This window comes from Aphelocoma coerulescens, chromosome 4A (genome assembly GCF_041296385.1).
Source record: "Aphelocoma coerulescens isolate FSJ_1873_10779 chromosome 4A, UR_Acoe_1.0, whole genome shotgun sequence".
Taxonomy (NCBI): domain Eukaryota; kingdom Metazoa; phylum Chordata; class Aves; order Passeriformes; family Corvidae; genus Aphelocoma; species Aphelocoma coerulescens.
In genome coordinates, this window is record NC_091018.1 from 13,917,848 (window position 1) to 13,936,023 (window position 18,176).

The 18,176-nt window shown below is 53.7% G+C and overlaps 1 pseudogene; it reads left to right on the top strand.

Annotated features, from left to right (window-relative positions):
• Positions 1 to 7,359: 7,359 nt before the first annotated feature.
• LOC138110678 (olfactory receptor 14J1-like) lies at positions 7,360 to 8,498 on the top strand (annotated as a pseudogene).
• The last annotated feature ends 9,678 nt before the right edge of the window (positions 8,499 to 18,176 follow it).

The following is an 18,176-nucleotide window of genomic DNA, read 5'->3' on the forward strand; positions in this document are numbered from 1 at the left end:
TGGTGCGTTGGTGCGCAAATCAAGAGTACAATCGGTTCACAGGAAGCACCAGAAGAAGCTGGAGCTCTCCGAGCAGACGACTGAAAGAATGTGCAAAGGAGAAATGCGGGAAATGACTTGGTGTACCTTGCCTGGAAGAAGGGTAGTTTTTTCGAATAATTCCTAATCCGTTCCCTTGGCTTTTGACTTTCTTAACAAGGCCATTTGCATCCCCGATTCAGCACGAAGCGAGAGGCCCGGGCTTACGGAAGCGCGCCAAAGATTCCTCCGCAGCGACGCTCAGGTGGAAAGAGGAGCGGGGCGCCTGAGCAGCCTCCGGGGAAGCATCCCGCGAGGTGCAATTTGCGCCGTGCTGGGAGAGGAGGAGGGGGAGAAGGATGGGCCTTGCGTGGCAGCAGCAGCAGCAGCAGCAGCAAGTTTGGGCCGCAGGACATTGGGCCTGCGCCGCTGCCCCACAATGGGCGGGCGCGTTCCCGGGGCTGCGGCCCTGGCAGCGCGTCCGCTGAGCTGCCGACGCTGCGGGAGCTCCCCGGGCTGGGCTCGGGTTCCCGCTGGGACTGGGCAGCAGGCTGTGCTCTCACTGTGGTCAGCAGCAGTGGGACGTACCTCTGGACATCCACGTCTCCTGCTGCTGGGAAGAAGCAATGAAGCGAGTGCAGAAGTTCTGCTTCCTCTTTCTCCCAGTGGATTTTTTCATTTCATTCCACACTCCAGAGGCAATTTCTGTGCTGGCCTCTGTCAGCTGATTCTATTTCAAGAGCACCAGCAACAGGGCTGTGTTTGAGCGCTGTGAATGTGGCCTGTATGGCTTTCATTCTCCTTGACTTTTTGCTTATAGACCTGTGAACATTTCAAGATCTGCTAATCAGGATGCCTGCAACAAAACATCTGAATTCCCCATCAGAAAAGTACTGTGGCTAGCACCGATCAAAAGAGGCAATTGCAGTTTTTCAGATAAAATTCAAGTGGCAACCAGAAGAGGGGGAAGAGCAGCCATGATCTGTCATTCCCAAGGCAAACGCAAGAAAAGCCTCCTGCTGTCCCCTGAGGACGAGTGAAACTGTGCTGGGAACAGTGCTGGAACCCGATCCTTTCTTTCTCGGAAGGTTGCATCAGGGCAGCACAGCTGGGCTCTGAGGAATCAGGTCTGTTTGTGGCTGATTGTGTCTCTACTCCAGAAATTCACCGGGAAAAACCTCTTGGGAAGCCGAGGCACAAGCAGGTGGGAAGGGGCTGGCGCTGCTGCTGCTCTTGGCCGGGAGCCCCGGCTGTGCCGGTACAGGGCCCACTGCGCGGTGGCTCCTGCTGCTGCCAGAGCTGGGCGGGTCTCAGGGACAGGGAATGGACACGGGGGACAGCAAAGGCTGTGGGGGGCTGCAGCGATGTTCACACTTGGGCCAGCGCCAGCACCAGCACAGAGCTTCAGCCCCGCAATTATCCCAGAGGGAAATGCTGGGGAAAGGCTCCATTTCAGCCTTCCTTTACTCATCACTGTGAAGTGACCAAAATAAAAGGAGAACAAGCAGAGCCCGATCTCTTCTCCTTCGGGAGGAGTCCCACGCCTTGGGCTGTGAGAGGCCCTGAGGGGCTGTGAAGGGCTGTGAGGCGCCATGAGGGTTTGTTAGGGGCTGTGAAGGGTCATGAGGAGTCGTGAGGGGCCGTGAGGGGCCGTGAGGGGCCATGAGGTGCTGTGAGGGGCCATGAGAGATTGTTAGGGGCTGTGAAGGGTCATGAGGGGCCATGAACTGTGAGGGACTGTGAGGGACTGTGAGCTGCCACGAGGGGCCCTGGGGAGCTGTGAGGGGCATTGAGGGGTCATGAGGGGCTGTGAGGGGCCTTGAGGGGCCATAAGGGTCTCTTAGAGGCTGTTGGAGGCCAGGCACCTCATGGAACCAAGGGTCAGTTAGGAGACTGTGCAAGCAAGGAGATCATGGTTGGCAGTACAGAACTTCATGGAACCACAGGCCCATTGTTACACAGCAGGGCCGCAGAACCAAGGAGATCATTGTGACACTACACAACCTCATGGAATCAAGGCGTCCATGTTACGCTACTGAACCTCATGGAGCCAAGGGTCCATTGTGACACTGCGGACCCAAGGAGACTGTTGCTGACAGTACGAAAGTTCATGGAACCAAAAGTCCATTGTGACATTGTGGGGCCTCATGGAACCGTGGAGACCATTATGACACTTTGTTACTATCTGATTTACACCCAGAAGGGCAAAGAAAATGAAATCTCTGAGTATAAAAAGGAAAGAACTTTGAAGGTTCCAAATATTCCCAAAGATGAGATTAAAACCAAACGAGATTAAATGTTGGTGCCAAAAAAATGGATATCTGTTTATCTAATGGTAAGAGAGGCAAAGAGAAAGGAGAAAAGTAGAGAAAAGTTAGAAAAAGCCAAGGTTACTCTAAAAGCATAGGATAAGTCACCACCACACTGTGCTACCTTTGTTGCTGCTGAGACAGGGTGGGGGAAGTGGAGAAGTTTTTGCCTTTTTTTTTGCTGCTGTTTGAAGGGTCTTATCTGCCTCTTCCCATCTCTGGAGCAGTTTGGCTGGAAAGCGGCGGCCCATCCTCCGAGATGCAGGCTCCATGCTTGCAGCTGAACCTCGGTCCGCCTGGGACGAAGGAGCAGGGGTAGGGGTTGCACAACTCACTCGGGATTTCAGTCCAGGGGTGAAGGACTGGGGGGGTTCTCCCCAGGCGGGCGGCGTCGGCTCCCGGAGGCCTCAGGGTGTCTCGTGGCTGGCGATGGTGGTGGTGTGGGGAAAGGCAAAGGGCAGGGATTCTACCTTTCGCTTTCGCCTCCACATTTTGCGCCAGTTTTGCCTTCCTTTTTGTGGGCCTCAAGGCGGGCTATGCACGGCCCGTACGGCACGTAGTTTCCAGGCGTTCAAAAGTGATTAGGATAAGCAGCCATAATGACGAAGCGCTTTTGAAGCCTTTCCGGTGTTGAGCAGTGATAATGACAAAGCATTTTTTGGAGCCTTTCTCCTATTATTAGGCTCTTGCACACTTCAGAACCAAGGGGCCATTGTGACACTGCAGGGCCTTGTATAACCAAGGGGTCATTGTAGCACGGCAGGGCCTCGTGGAATCAAGGGGATCGCAGTGACACTGTGGGGCTCCATGAGGCCACGGGGCCATTCTGACTGTGTGGAAGCAAGCATACCATTGTTACGCTACGGGGCATCATGGAACCAAGGAGGCCATTGTGAACCAGCGGGGGAACCCGCTGAGACTATTATGACACTTCAAAGGCCTTGTGACACGGAAGGGCCATTGTGGAACTGCAGGGCCTCGTGGAACCAGTGAGACCATTGTGACATCACAGGGCCTCATGGGAGCCAGGGGCCATTGTGACACAGCCAGGCCTCATAGAACCAAGGGGCCCTTGTGACACTGCGTGGCACCATGGAGCCAAGGAGACCACTGTGACACTACAGGGCGTCACGGAACTAAGAACTATGTAACAGTAAGAGGCCCAATGGAATCAAGGGGCCATTGTGACACCACAGGGCCTCATAGAACCAAGGAAACCATTGTGACACTGCAAGGTCTCATGGAAGCAAAGGGCCAGTGTGACACAGCCAGGCCTTGTGGAACCAAGGGGCCATTGTGATCCTGGGGAGCCCAATAGAACCAAGGAGCCATTGTGACACGGCAGGACCTTATGGAATCATGGAGACCACTGTGACACTCTGTGACCTCATGAAACCAATGGGCCTCTTAGGGGCCACCTCTCATCTGCCTTCAAAACACGGGGGGGCTGTGCTTTTCTTCCCATGGAAAAAACCATCTTTCAAGTCCAGCCATCCATGGCCAAAACTGGGAATTCACCTCTGAAATTCCATCTAGCCAAGGAATAGCTCCCAGACAAAAGCTGCCAGGAATGTCCAGCTTCCCTTGGATTCCTGAGGGCCAGCTCTCATCTGCCTTTGAAACACTGGGGCTCCTCACTTTTCTGCCAATGGGAAAGAACTGTCCTTCTTGGCCAGACGTCCATGGACAAAACTGGGATTTGGCCTCCCAAATTCCCTCTATCCAAGGATCGCTCCAAGACAAAAGCTGCCCAGACAAACAGGTCTGGCTGGCCTTGGCCTCCTTGAGCCACTGCTAATCAGCCTTTGAAACACTGGGGCTCTGCCCTTTCCTTCCTGGGGAGAAGAGCTGTCATTCCGGTCCAGGCACCCACAGCTGAAATGGAACTCCACCTCCAAAACTCCCCATATGTCCAAGGGTTGCTTTCAGACAGAAGCTGCAAGGACAGACAGGTCTGGCTTGCCTTGGCCTCTGGTGGCTGCCTCTCATCTGCCTTCAAAAGACTGGGCTTCTGTGGTTTCCTTCCTGTAGAAAAGAACCGACCTTCTTGTCCAGGTGCCCGTGGCCTCAAGCACATGATCACTACATAGGGACAAAGGGGCTCTGTGCTCAGTGGAGTGGAGTCTGAGGACAGTGGAGGAGAGTCCTGGGAGGGCTTGAAGGGTGGTTTCAGAGATGGTGGATCCTTTTGACATAGTAGAGAAGAGCCGGCAAAAGAAAGAATTAATGCAAAGGGCAGCTGGGGAGGTCCAGACTGGACAGAAGGAGAAAGGAATTTCTCTCCCAGGGCAGTGCTGTGGTGCCACGTGTCCCCCAGAAGAAGTCTGGAGCAGCCCAAGGCTTTGTGTGCCAAGGCAGAGCCAGGCAGGACGCAGAGCCATCAGCAAAGGAAGGGGCCGGTGAGGTGGGGCAGCCGGGGGGATGACGACAGCCTGCAGGGACAGAGACACAGGGCACGGACACTGTAGGACAGCCTGGGCCGGAGAGGGCAGAGGGATGTGCAGAAGCTGAAAGGCCCTGACAGAGGCAACTTCTGCAGCACTTTGGCCAGGGCTGCTGTCCCTGCCCCTGAGGCCAGTTGGGAGATAAGTGACCCTTGCAGCCCTGGGGCCTCATTGCCTCTTTTTTCCTGCTCAGCAGCATGGCAGGGGCCACCCCATGGTCCTGCCCTTGGCATTGCACATGCCCACATCCCAGTGCCCCGGGAAGAGTCCCGAGCAATGAGGGAGGGACAGGATCTGCCTTTGCGGCGGCTGGGGCACTGCCTGCAGCCAGCCCGGGCACAGCACAGAGGCACAGAGGGGTTCCATCAGTTAGGGCTGGGAAGATGCTGAGAAGTGACCGGGGGAGAATCATTCCCAGCCCTTGACACAGGAAGCCTCTGGCTGCAGGACAATGCAGCTGCAGTTCCTGAAATGATCTCCTCAAGCTGGAACATACCACTGACTGTGGATTCAGGAAGTACATTCTCTGAGTATCCCTGGTGTAGAACATGAGGACATGCTCAGGGCTTCAGCTCAGTCCAGTAATATTTCCGAGACAATCCTTTCTATAAGGATGAAATTTCCTGAGACTGTTTTCCCTTTCCTACTCTTGGGGAATGGGAGGGGGGGAAGTGATAAAGGAATTCTTCATTTTTAAGAGTCCCTGAGGCATCGGAAGTGTAACTTGAGTGCTCTGCAGGAGTTTCCTAAAGTGCTTTCAAGCCACTCCTCTGCCCACGCACAGCACCGGCATCACCTTTGCTGGACCCGCCAGGCTTAGTCTGACCTGTCCTTTCTCCCACCTGCAAGCAGAACCTGTCCCCAGCCAGTGCCCTGCAAACAGGCAGGTTTCTGTAGGGCCAAGGAGAGTGCCCAGAGATATGGGGTCTGTGAGTGCTGGCAGGAAGAGATCAGGCACAGGGAAACACCTCCAGGAGGAAGATCTTCAGCAAGCAGAGAGAAGATCGGGCAATGAGAGAAAACAAAAGGCAGAAATGTTGTGGCACGGAGAGCTTAGAGACCTCCACAGGATGCCCTCGAGTGCAGCCCCTCCCTCTGAACAAGCCCCCTCCGAACAAGCCCCCTCCCCTCCTCTCTCCCTCCGCCAAGCCTCTGCCCTCAGGGCCGGGGGTCCAAGGCGTGAAGCCCCTCCTGTGCAGGCAGAGCTGCAGCAGAGCTGTGGGGCAGCTCTGCAGTCCCGGGCCCAGTTCCCTCTGCAGAGCACAGGGCCGGGAGCATCTGCCTGGCACTGGGGGGCTCTGGGAGGGGGCACAGCTGGCTCAGCTGGCTCAGGGTGACGCTGTCCCCAGTGCCCGGCTGTGGGCAATGCAGCCAGGGAAGGAGCTCAATCTCCCTACATCCAATGCCATCATTAGGACAATTGGCTTTCTTCTTGAGGATTCCCCCTAAGCTCTGAGCTTCCCTCCAGGACGCAAACAGGTCGTGTAGCATCTTTGTGTTACCTGAAAGCCCCACAGTGAGACACAAAAGTTTTATGATGGCGAAAGTGCTGTTGGGTTGGTGAAATGAGCCATGTGTGTATTTGGCTACCAATGTGGGGCTGAGACCTCGAGAAGGGGATGGACATTTGATGGGCTGTGGTGGATCCATCTGCTCTCAGCAGTGTTGGGATGGTTTCTAAGGGAAATATGGGAGGGTGATTATCCTCTGTCTGACAAGGGTGAAAGCCCAGAGGATCTTGGAACAGGACAGAGTGACAGACCACCTCCCCTCACTCTCCACTCACCACCTTGCCTCACAGAACTCGCTCTATTCTCCCCGAGGGCAGCAGCAATGCTGAGTGTTTCTGACATCCAAAACCAGTCAGCCGGGGAGATGAAGAGGAGCTATAAAAACCTCTAGAACACTTTAACAGCTTTTGCCGTTCCTGTTCTTGGGCCCTGGGAGTGCCCTTGTGTTAGCTGGGGTTTCAAAGTGTAACACCAGGACAGGTCCCTGTCCCCCTCCCACTTCTGCACAGCAAGGCTGAATTGTAAAAAGCCCCGGAGCAATTGCCCTGAAACTCATGTCGCACGCAGCCAGCAGCAAGCAGGGCTGCGGCTGGAGCTGAAGGAAGATCTGCTAGAAAAACAGAAGGGTGTTGTCGGTGATGGAACACGGACTTCGCCGGCCGCATGCAAAGCCAAATTTGATCGCACGAGTCAACTCTTTATATACTGTTCCAAACCAACAGTTCAGCAGCTACAAACTTCAGCTTCTAAGGTTATATGTTTTACATCTCCAAGGGCTACAGATTAGCATCTCCTCGCCCAATCTCCCGTTAACTATCCTACTCTTTGTCTCGCCTCTTGCTCTTTGTCTCGCCTCCTGCCAGACGCGGCCCCGGCCCGCCCCGTCTCTCGTCTCTCGCAAGGCCCCACGCCAGCCAAAGCCGTTCTCCGTGGCGACACTCTGAATCCCCATAAGGTGTCAGTGTGTGACAGGAGAAGGATTTGTGGGACATGTCTTGGATTTGGCTGAGAGCCGTTTCCCTTAAGCTGTCACTGCCTTTTCTCCGTGAACAGGTCCCCATGTCCACACACAGCCAAATGTCCAACAGCAGCTCCATCAGCCCCTTTCTGCTGCTGGCATTCGCAGACACGCAGCAGCTGCAGCTCCTGCACTTCTGTCTCTTCCTGGGCATCTCCCTGGCTGCCCTCCTGGGCAGCGGCCTCATCATCAGCGCCGTAGCCTGCGGCCACCACCTGCACACGCCCATGTTCTTCTTCCTGCTGACCCTTGCCCTCACCGACCTGGGCTCCATCTGCACCACTGTCCCCAAAGCCATGCACAATTCCATTTTGGGACACCAGAACCACCTCCTACGCAGGAGGTGCTGCACAGCCTCTTTCTCTTTCTCTTTCTCTTTCTCTTTCTCTTTCTCTTTCTCTTTCTCTTTCTCTTTCTCTTTCTCTTTCTCTTTCTCTTTCTCTTTCTCTTTCTCTTTCTCTTTCTCTTTCTCTTTCTCTTTCTCTTTCTCTTTCTCTTTCTCTTTCTCTTTCTCTTTCTCTTTCTTCTCTCTTTCTCTCTCTCTCTCTTTTTCATTTCAGCGGAGTTTTCCCTCCTCGCCGCCGTCGAGTGCTACGACCGCTACGTGTCCCTCTGCAAACCCCTGCAAGACGGGACCCTCCTGGGCAGCAGAGCTTGTGCTCACATGGCAGCAGCTGCCTGGGCCAGTGGCTTTCTCAATGCTCTGCTGCACACGGCCACTACCTTTTCCTTGCCCCTGTGCCAGGGCAGTGCCCTGGGCCACTTCTTGGGTGAAATCCCACAGATCCTCAAGCTCTCCTGCTCACACTGCCACCTCAGGGAACTCGGGCTTGTTGTGTTTTGCATCTGTTTAACTTTTGGTTCATTTGTGTTCCTTGTTTTCTCCTGTGTGCAGATCTTCAGGGCTGTGCTGAGGATCCCCTCTGAGCAGGGATGGCACAAAGCCTTTTGCACGTGCCTCCCTCACCTGGCCATGGTCTCCCTATTCCTCAGCACTGGCTTTGTTGCCTGCTTGAAGCCCCCCTCCATGTCCTCCCCATCCCTGGACCTGGCACTGCCAGTTCTGTACTTGGTGGTGCCTCCAGCCCTGAAGTCCCTCATCTACAGCCTGAGGAACCAGGAGCTCAAGGATGCCCTGAGGAAAATGATGACTGGATGCTTTCCAGAAGCACAAACCTGCCTGTTTTCAGCTCCATAGGCTAAAGTGTAATCATTAGAGGCCCAGCCTGCCTTCTCAGGTTGTTTTGGTGGTGGTGGTTTGGGGGCTTTTTTTCTTCTCCTATGTTAATGTTGTGCCCAAAAGATTTTGTTATGCATCTTATTCCCTGTTTACAGGCTGAATGTGACTGTTGACAGGGACTGTGTCAATAAGGAGTCTGCTCTGTGTGTATTCACATGAAAGAAAGGACCCATCAGCAAGGTCTCAGTTTGAGATCCTTTGGTTGAGTCCATCCCTGAAGCTGGAGGGCAGGGCCAGTTTTGCAGGCGTGGGGGGGAAGAGTCCCAGCAGAGCAGCACAGCCAGGGAGCAGCAGAGCTTGGTCTTTTCAGAGCTCCTCTCTTATTACTTCCACTCTCTCCTTTGGAGCCGCTGTGATGGTGTAAGGCCAACAGCTCTGTCCGGGTGGTGCGAGTCCTGCTGCGTGTCACAGGCAGGGACAGGCCATGGGCACTGCTGGGACACAGCTGGGCTCCGCCACAGCGGTTCCCTCAGCAAAGGGCATCTCCTGAAGGAGGAACTGCAGGAAGGCTTTGCTCTCCCTCCACAGTCACTGTCAGGAACAGGCCCAAGGAGCAGACTCTAAAGAGGCTGCCTGTGTTCCTTGTTCTCCCAGGGCTCGGTGGGATGAGATCAGGGTCCCAGTGTGGCCTTCAAGAGACTCAGGTGTGGTTCAGGTTTTGCTTGTTGGTGGCCAGTGCCCACCAGATGCTGAATGGTCTGTGATGAACCTTCCTGGGGCTCTGCAGCTTGTGCCAGGGCTGATGGCAGGGGAATGTTCTTCTGGAGGGACTTGGGAGCTGCCAGGAGAACACAGGGGATCTGCAGGGACAGTGTGTGCCAGGGATCAGCAGTGAGTGGAGCTCAGTGGGCACAGGCCTGTTGAGGGTGAGCTCACCCAGAGATAAAGGACTGAATGTTTCCTGTGACCCATGAGAGCTCTGCAGCCCCAGGGGACACAGCAGCTACAGGGAAAGGAGTCTGGGCAGTGACTCGTCTGACCCTATGGGAACTTGCAGAGGAGGATCCAGGGCAGCCCCAGCCCATGTGCCAGCCCTGGAACAAGGCAGGCACCTCTGAGCACCCTCCATGGCCACAGCAGAGCCTGTGTGGGAAGGGGTCAGTGCAGGGAGCACCATCAGCTGCAGAGCTCTGTCTCCCAGCTTGAGCAGCACAGCCCAGCAGAGGCAGCCCATGGCCCCGGGCAGCACAGCCCCCATGCTCTGCAGAGCAGCACCCCCAGCTCGGGGGCTGTGGGCAGCAGGGCAGAGGCTACAGCAAGGGCTGCTCAGGCCAGCACAGACGTGTTCCCCTGGGAAAGGCTCTGTGGGGAGCTGGGATGGGCCAGGAGAAGAGCAGGAGCTCGTGTGTGTGCAGAGGAGCCCTGGCAAGAGGCTGCCCTGTCCCTGGGATGGCAGCAGGAGCAGCCTGAGGAGCCCCAGAGCCAACTCTCTGCTGCTGTGCTGGGCAGCGGGGCCCTGGGGCTGCAGGAGCTTCCCAAGCTGAGGATCTCCTGAGCATTCCAGACACAGAGTCACTGTCTCGGACCTGCAGTGCCTCCAGTTCCTGCTGCAGGGCCAGACAGGACTGGGCTTCTTTGCAGGGCTGGGGCCAGGGCAGGGAGAGGAAAACAATGGACCCTTGATTATAAGACTCCCCTCAGTGTCACAATGCTCTCCATGGTTCCACGAGGCCTTGCAGTGTCACGCTGGCCCCTTGGTTCCTTTGGGCCCCACGGTGTCACTGTGGCGCCCTTGGTTACACGAGGCCCCACGGTGTCGCAAGGCACCTTTGGTTCTCCGAGGGCCCTCAGTGTCTGTTTTGCCAGTGGGCAGGGTCAGCCCCAAAGACACAGACACCAAGTTCAGGAATAGTGTAATTTATTAGAATGCAAAACTGCAAAGAATCACAAAAGGAGAAGCCCAGCAAAGCACCCAATCATCACTACCAAAGATTGCGTACAGTAATCAAGAAAGAGACAGCACCAGTTACCCTCAGGCCTCGCCATCATCCACATCCTCACATCAGCTGGGGGAAGCTGTCACAGCCAAGGACTGGAGAGCCATTCCCGCACCCTGGGAATTCCTGCAGGTGCATCCACCTTTGCGGGCAACGAGGCTTCAACCTCGCTGTGAGAGGGCCCAGCTTTGACAGCGTTGAACAAACAAGCTGACATCACTGCTAGTGTGGGAACATCTGGTTTCATTCTCCTGTTTGGTTTCTCCCAAAGCCTGGCCAGGGCTCAAGGAGGAACCGAGGGAGTTTGATCCTAAAGCCCCAAACAAGGCCAGATGGGGCCTTGTCCAGTTTCTAAATACAGAAAGGTAAATCCGTGTTTCACCAATGAACATAGAGCATATTGCTAATAATGCTTCGTTAATGAGCAGATACAAATAGAACATTTGGTTGGAAGGTTCATCTAGATGTCAACTTTGGCTCCGAGCCTGTTGTTCAGGCCTCAGTCAGGGCCTGTTGTTCAGGCCTCACTACTTCAATCAGTCCTTTGACCTAGAGACGAACTGCAACCTTCATAACAATTCTTTTGATACTACAATCTTGGATTTAAGTATTAGAAAGTCTTTGTTGACAAGCCAAAATATCATACGGGAAGTGCTTTAAGGGTATCTTTTCACAATCTTCATAGGAACGCTTAACCCAGCCATGATTAAAGAGCTGTACGTGAGTTTGATTCCATTTCCCTTTATACTGGGTGCAATTGAACAGTTTACAGTGTGGGTGCATACAACCTATTCCAGGAGACAACATCCATCCACAGACACTTTTTCCTCCATATATTCCTCTTTATCCGATTTAGGTAGGAAATGCCTTTTCTATGAAAATGCAGCGGTCGGGGATCGCCACCCTCGCTCTAGAACTCTGTTTTTATCGTGAACTGTGCTCAAGTTTCTAACCCACCATTTGGGTTGGGCCAGATGGGCCAGCCAAGGCCAGTCATCGAATCCTTCTGGACTTCCACGCACCCAGCAATTACTGAGGTTAAATGAGTTCCCTATCTCTGCTCCTGCGGTTAGAAATCAATTTAGCCAACCAGTGCTCCGATTACAAGGACAACATTAAATCAACAAGATCAACAATAGTTTCACTGTTAAGCGGTCCCTTTCTGTCTGCAGAAGTCACTCAGTGGCACATCAGTCTTCACATCGAGCGCTGTGGATCAGAGCACTTTCCAAAGGGACCATTGGGGCAAACAGGGAGATTTGGTCTGGCAGGCTCTGCAAAACAATATCCTGTAACATCTCTTTGTTCTCTCACAGAACACTTGGCTGCAGGGACACGTGCCCATCTTTCTCACCCAGCTTTCAGGATTCAAACAGTGCTGTCTTTGCCTACAGCTCTTACTTCAGCTGGCTCGGGCGGGCCATTTGGCCTCTGGACCCACACTCTGGCTCCATGATTAGGACTGGTGGATCCAAACCCTTTATCTCCATGAACAGTAGTGATGTGAAGTGGATGTCCTTTTTTCACGGTTGTTTTAAAAACTGGCAATATCAATAACTGTGCTACCCTGCCGTGGGGTTGAATGATCCAGTGTTGTTCACTATTGTTTAACAGAACTACTTTACTTTCTCCTTGATAATCTGCACCAACCACTCCTCCCACCATATGAACACTTGTCAAGGCCAAGCTTGAGTGAGCAGTTATCAAACCAAAGTGTCCCGGAGGAACCTGAATTCCTGTGCCAGTACTGATAACTCTCATTTGCTTCTGATTTATCCTAATTAATTCTAATGCCTAAAGGTCCAGCCCTGCAGCCTCTGCGATGGCCCTGTCAGGGGCCATCTCCCCCGGAACAATTTCCCAGGAAGTCCAAGTGTCACTGTCCGTGGTTGTATTTGCAAATTGGGTGCAGCCATGCGCATCCAGGGGGTTTCCATTTCCCCAGTGGGCCCATTGTTAAGGATATGGAGCACATCTGTGAGGTGGGTTTTTCATTGCCACACGTTCCCATCTCCTATATTTTTCAACTGCTCTTTTAACAACCCCTTCATCTGTTCAATCAATTCTGCAGCTTGTGGATAGTCTGGTAGATGAAAAACCCAGCAGTCTTACTCACTTTATTTTTCGCAGTAACAGACAAAGCATTCCACGTCCTAGCGTCAGCAAACCCTATAAAAACAGCCAGTTTCATCCCTTCCTCCTTCATCTGTTGTATACAATCTCACACAGTTTCCCAGCGATGTTGGGGTCCTGGCCAATCCTTTTCTGTAGCGTATTTAGTCTTATATCCCTGAGCAGCCAAAGCTAACAAATGGGTATTTGGAGCATTATTTCACAATGTCATTATATAGATGTGAAAACATAAACATCGATTTTTATTATATTATATACATGTAGATCATTAATTTTTGTTATTATTCTCGTTGTTATTATTATTATTATTATTTCCTTTGCTCAAACAAATCCAAGCTCAAGATTAAAAACTTCTTCTGTCGCTCCATGTGGGAGCGTTTCAACAACAATCGTTCCTTCTGTTGGTGCTGTTTCCGAGATGCTGTTAACAAAATTCACCCTCCTCTTCCCAAACCCACAAGTTCTTTTCCTTTTTCCATATGCAATTTTTGGATGCATTTTAATACATCCAGTGCTTCAGCTTCTTTCAATTGACGTCCTCATTGCTCGCACGGTGCTCCGACCTCAGCCCACACCACAGCCAGCAAACCCTAGGGAAGGTCTTCCCATGCGGGAATTTTGGATGGGACCGATTCCTTACACTTACATTTAAAAAGCAGCATTTTGTTGTGATCCGGCCAGACTATACCAAATATGTTTTACCAGTGGGCAGGGTCAGCACCAAAGACACAGACACCAACTCAAGGAATTGGCGTCATTTACTGTAGTTCAAAGCAGCAAAGAATCACAAAAGGAGAAGCTCAGCAATGCACCCAATCATCACTACCAAAGATTGCCCGTAGTGATTAAGAAAGAGACAGCAGCAGTTACCCTCAGACTTTACCGTCACCCACATCCACACATCAGCTGCGGGAAGCTGTCACAGCCAAGGACTGGAGAGCCATTCCCGGACACTGGGAGTTCCTGCAGGTGCCTCCACCCACAGGTGACGCTTCCAACCTCCCTGTGAGAGGGCCCACCTTTGATAGTGTTGAACTAACAAACCGACAGCACTTCCAGTGTGGGAACATCTGGTTTCATTCTCCCGTTTGTTTCTCCCAAAGCCTGGCCAGGGCTCAAGGAGGAAGCAAGGGAGTTGACTTTGACCATACAGCCCCAAACAAGGCCAGATGTCAGATTTCATGGCCTTGTCCAGCTTCCAAATACAGAAAGGTCAAGCCATGTTTCACTAATGGGTGGATACATCTATCAGAGCGCTAATGACCATGCGCATTTCATGAATGAGCAAGTTCAAAGATAACCTTTGCTTGCAAGGTTCTGATGGTGCCCCAAGCCCCAGGACTGGAGGGGCCCCTTGGCTGCGGGGCTGGGAGGGAGGGAGGGAGCTGCCCCTTGTTCTCACTCTGCCTCACGCAAAGCTGGGCCGCTCACAAGTGGGGCAGCACAGCAAACAGGCAGCCTGCGAGTCTCTTCCATCCTCGTCTCTTGAGATTTTTCACCTTTGAGCTTAGGGTCTACAAAGGCAACTGCTTTTGGTCCCGCTGTGTATCCCCACGTACAGCAATGCTGCTAAATCCGTCTGTAGCACAGCAGCAGGGGAAAGGCCTCAGCCCTTCAGTGTCAGGAGCTGCCGGGCTCTGCCTGAGCAGCTCAGCCAGCAGGAAGGGAGCTGCTCCACACGGCAACGAGGAGCAAAGGACTGCAGCACCTCCTTCTTGGGCAGAGCCCAAATTCGGTGGGGGAATAACAGAGTTATTCTCGTGCACTGGTGCATCAGCACTGCAGGTGCTGTGCCCGCAAGCACATGGTTCGAGATCTGCAGAAGAATTCTGCAACTCTTGACTGGGTCAGGATGTCACCAGTGCTAAACTCCACTTTAGCCCAAAGCAACCACTTTACGCATCTGCTAGTGTCTGCTAGATTTTTTCTTCAGGGTATCCAGACAAAAGTAAACAGGAGGAGCCTACATTTTCATTGTTGAGCAGAAATGTATCTCATTTTGCTGTACAATCCTTTTTTAAGACGAGTTATCTCTTAAAAAAAAAAGAAAGAAAAAAGAAAAAAAAAATATGAAAGAGAAAAAACCAAATGTGTAGTGAAAAATCTTCTGTAACTTTGGATTAAGAGGTAACTGATCTTTTTAAAAAGAGAACAAAGTTATTTACTTTGCAAATGTGCTGATGGCATGGATCCATCTCACTGACCTCAGCATCCCTTTTTAAAGATTTTGGGGTTGATTGTCAATATTAAATTGTGGTTGAAGCAATAGGAAATTGAAATATGGATTGTGCATGACCGTGTCTTGAGTGTAAAAATATTGCAGTTTGAAACTTGGACCTAAAGTATTGCAAATAAAAGTTATAAATACCAATGGATTGTGTGACAGCAGCTTTTCCTATAGGATGTGCAGCATCAGAAAGACTTCATCAGTGTGGCTGCGGGTGCTTTTAGCTTTGTCCTGTGCCACTCTATGATGACATGAAACAGGACTTCACCTGCCACCAGCCCAGGCCACCCTTTGCCACCCCAGCTCCTTGGACCTTGGACAAGCAGACACAAAGTCTTTCTGCTGCTTCCCCCTTTTGCACAAATGCACAGAGAGCTGGGATTTTTCCAGGCCTCGTGTCTCCATTGTGCCATATTCCTAAAGAACCAGCAGCCCCTCCCGATGAATACGGTGAGTTCCACAGATGCTTGTCAGCTCCACTTCCTGCCTAGAAATCTTGAAACTGCTTCTAAATGCTGCTCTCTTCAGCTCTTGGACACCTACTCACACAGAGCCGGGCAAAAAATGCCCCTGACGCCAGCTTACAAGGTGAGTAACGCCAAAGAGGGCTATGTGGGAAATCTCTATCCCTGCCTATCCTTTTAAGAGATCTGTGCCTTGTATCTAAAGGAAGGAATGTGCAAGCAACGGGACTGACACTTTCACTCTCCGTGTTCGTTCCGCAGCCACGGGTACAAAGACATTATGGGAACCCTTGTGCAGACAGAGCCTTCCGTCCCTGTAGAAGGGAGCGCGGCGGGTGGGGGCGGTTGGCGGGCAGCGAGCCCCGGACAGCAGGCGAGATCCGGCTCCACACCTGCCAGGCCCTGCTAAGGCTCAATGCCGGCTCCTCTGCAACAGCAAAGACCTTCAGCCTTGGCACTGCCCAGAGGGGCAGTGCTGGCCCGGCCGCACAGCTCGTTTTCCCCACAAGTTGCAGGAGGTGAGAACGCAACACTTGCAAACACTGACTGCGAGCCACAGCGCCGGCTGCGCACCATTAACCTCAGCTCTGGGACCACTGTCTGCCCCAAGCTCCGGGGGATGCATTGGGAGCCCGGCTGGGCTCTGCCCTGGGGCCATCCTCCAGTGACAGCTGCAAACAGGGAGCATTTAGTTGCCACCAAGAGCCCAGCCACGCGCGGAGGGGAGCCGGTGCAGGTGCGGCCTGCGCTGTTGCCTGCTGTGCTCTGGGGCTGCTGCTCCCCGCAGAGGGAACTGCACTGGCGTGCCAGAGGAGACAAAGAAGCTTCAGCTTAAGCCAAACTGAGCTGGGTGGCTGGGCTGGCAGGAGTGGGGAGGGTCAAGGGCATTCACAGAGCTCATCCTGCTGGAAGGACGAGGAAAAGTGGCAGTGGGAAGCGAACAGTGAGGAGAGCTGAGGCCTGGAGGGCAGCTCTTGAATGACACTCAGGTCTCACCGGACCTCTGAGACATTGCTGTTCTTCTGCCAGTGACAGGATGAGTCCCTAAACCTGGGGCTCGCTCCTCCCCGTGGTCAAAGGCATCAAGGAAGGCTACAGTGCGACAGAGACTGCCCTGAGCTGGCAGCTCACTGGGGGAAAAGAGGGAGCACTTGTGAAGTAAAAGGCAGGTGGGGCAGAGAACTGTTCAGAGAAGGGCTGAGCTAAAGCTTGAGCAAGCTGAGAAATGTCATTTGGGGTCATCGCAGATTGATTTCATTTCACAAGTTATTGAACAAGTTTATTTTAGGGCGGGGGGGGTGTCATGTTTTCCCCTGGAGGCGTGCACTCTGCAGGCTTGAGCTGCGTTGCTGAAATGCTCGAGCACGTCTCTGCTGCGGCTGACACCGGGTTCTTCTTTGGCTTCTTCCGGCCCGGTGCTGAGCCGCAGCAGAGCCCTGGCGGAGCCCAGAGCAGCCTCAGCATCCACAGAGCCCGGCTGCAAGGAGAGAAAGCAGAAACCGCCCGTCACTTGAAGGCTGCTGTCCCCCTTGTCCCAGCCGCCCGCGGTGCCCAGGCCGTGCTGGCTGTGCTCAGAGCGGTGCCCGAAGCCGCCCGTCACTGCTGCCTTTGGCAGGAGAGCAGGATGGCAGGACACGTGCCACCGCCCGCAGCCAGCCGTGGCAGATCCACCTCCTCAGCAGCTGCCCAGAGCGGGATGCTCCTGTGCTCGCTGCCATCTCCCAAAAGCCCTTATCCCACCCGTGCCAAGAAGACGGGGACCCACCGCACGCCACCCGCCGCCGGAAGAAAAGCTGCTCCCAAGCGATGTCCTCGGTCTTCTCCAAGGCCCCGTCCCATCCACGCCGCAGCTGGTCCCAAGCACTTCCCGATCCAGGCTGGACACCACCTACAACGCTTCCTTTAAGAAAAACAAACAACAAATTAATGAAAAGGGATTACAGACAAAAAGGAGAAACAAGAAAAAAGGGAAAAAGTCTTCTCTCTGTCGGGGGCCTGAGGAAGGCCCAACCTTCCCTACATGCTGGGGAAAAACCCACCCACAGGCGAGGGAAGCCCACGCTTTCTCCCTTCCCCCCCGCACTGCCCCCCAACAGGCACAGCGAGCCCAAAGCAAACAAGCGGAGTGGAGCAGCCCAAGCCCCTCCTTTCCTGCAAAACAAAGCAGCCCGTGCACAGCTCCTGGAGTGCCACCTCTGCTCCTGCCATGGGGGCTTGTTTGTGTCGGGCTGGCTGCCCCAGCCCCAGCCCCAGCCCGGGGAACAGTGGGTGGTGGGGGCTGTTGGCAGGGCCAGGGGCCGGCTCCCATTTCCTAAGCACCCCAGCCCATCCCGCCCGCCCTGCCGAAAAGCAGCTTGGCAGCCGGCTGAAGAATTAGTTGCATCCGCCCCAGCAAAGGGGGGAACCTTTGCTTCCTGGCCAGGCCGTGCAATGCCCAAATCTGGGAGCATCCCCCTGCGTGTGGACTCATCTGTAAATTCGCTGTGGAGCCTGGCTTTGAAGAAGGTGCCAGAATCAAAGCCCATCATCTTCAGCTTGCCGGTGGCCAGGTCGAGGAAGAGCTTGCCGTCCTTGACATCGTCCTCCACGTCTCCAGCAGCAGCAGGAGTACAGCTTCTCCAGGGGCTCCTTCTTCCCTGCGGCTGAGAGCAGGCTGTCAGTGCCCCGCCCAGGGCCCCGGCTGTCAGTGAAGCAGGACAAGCAAAAGCAGCTTGCACGGCGGCCACCAGTGCTGGGAAGAGCAGCTCAGCGCCAGCACAAGGGCTGCGTGTCCCCATCTGACGACCCCTGCGCAGCCATACAGGCAGGGCAAAAAAGCCTGCATTTCTTGGCTTCTTCTGGCCAAGGCACCTGTGGAGCTGTAACTTACCGGCTC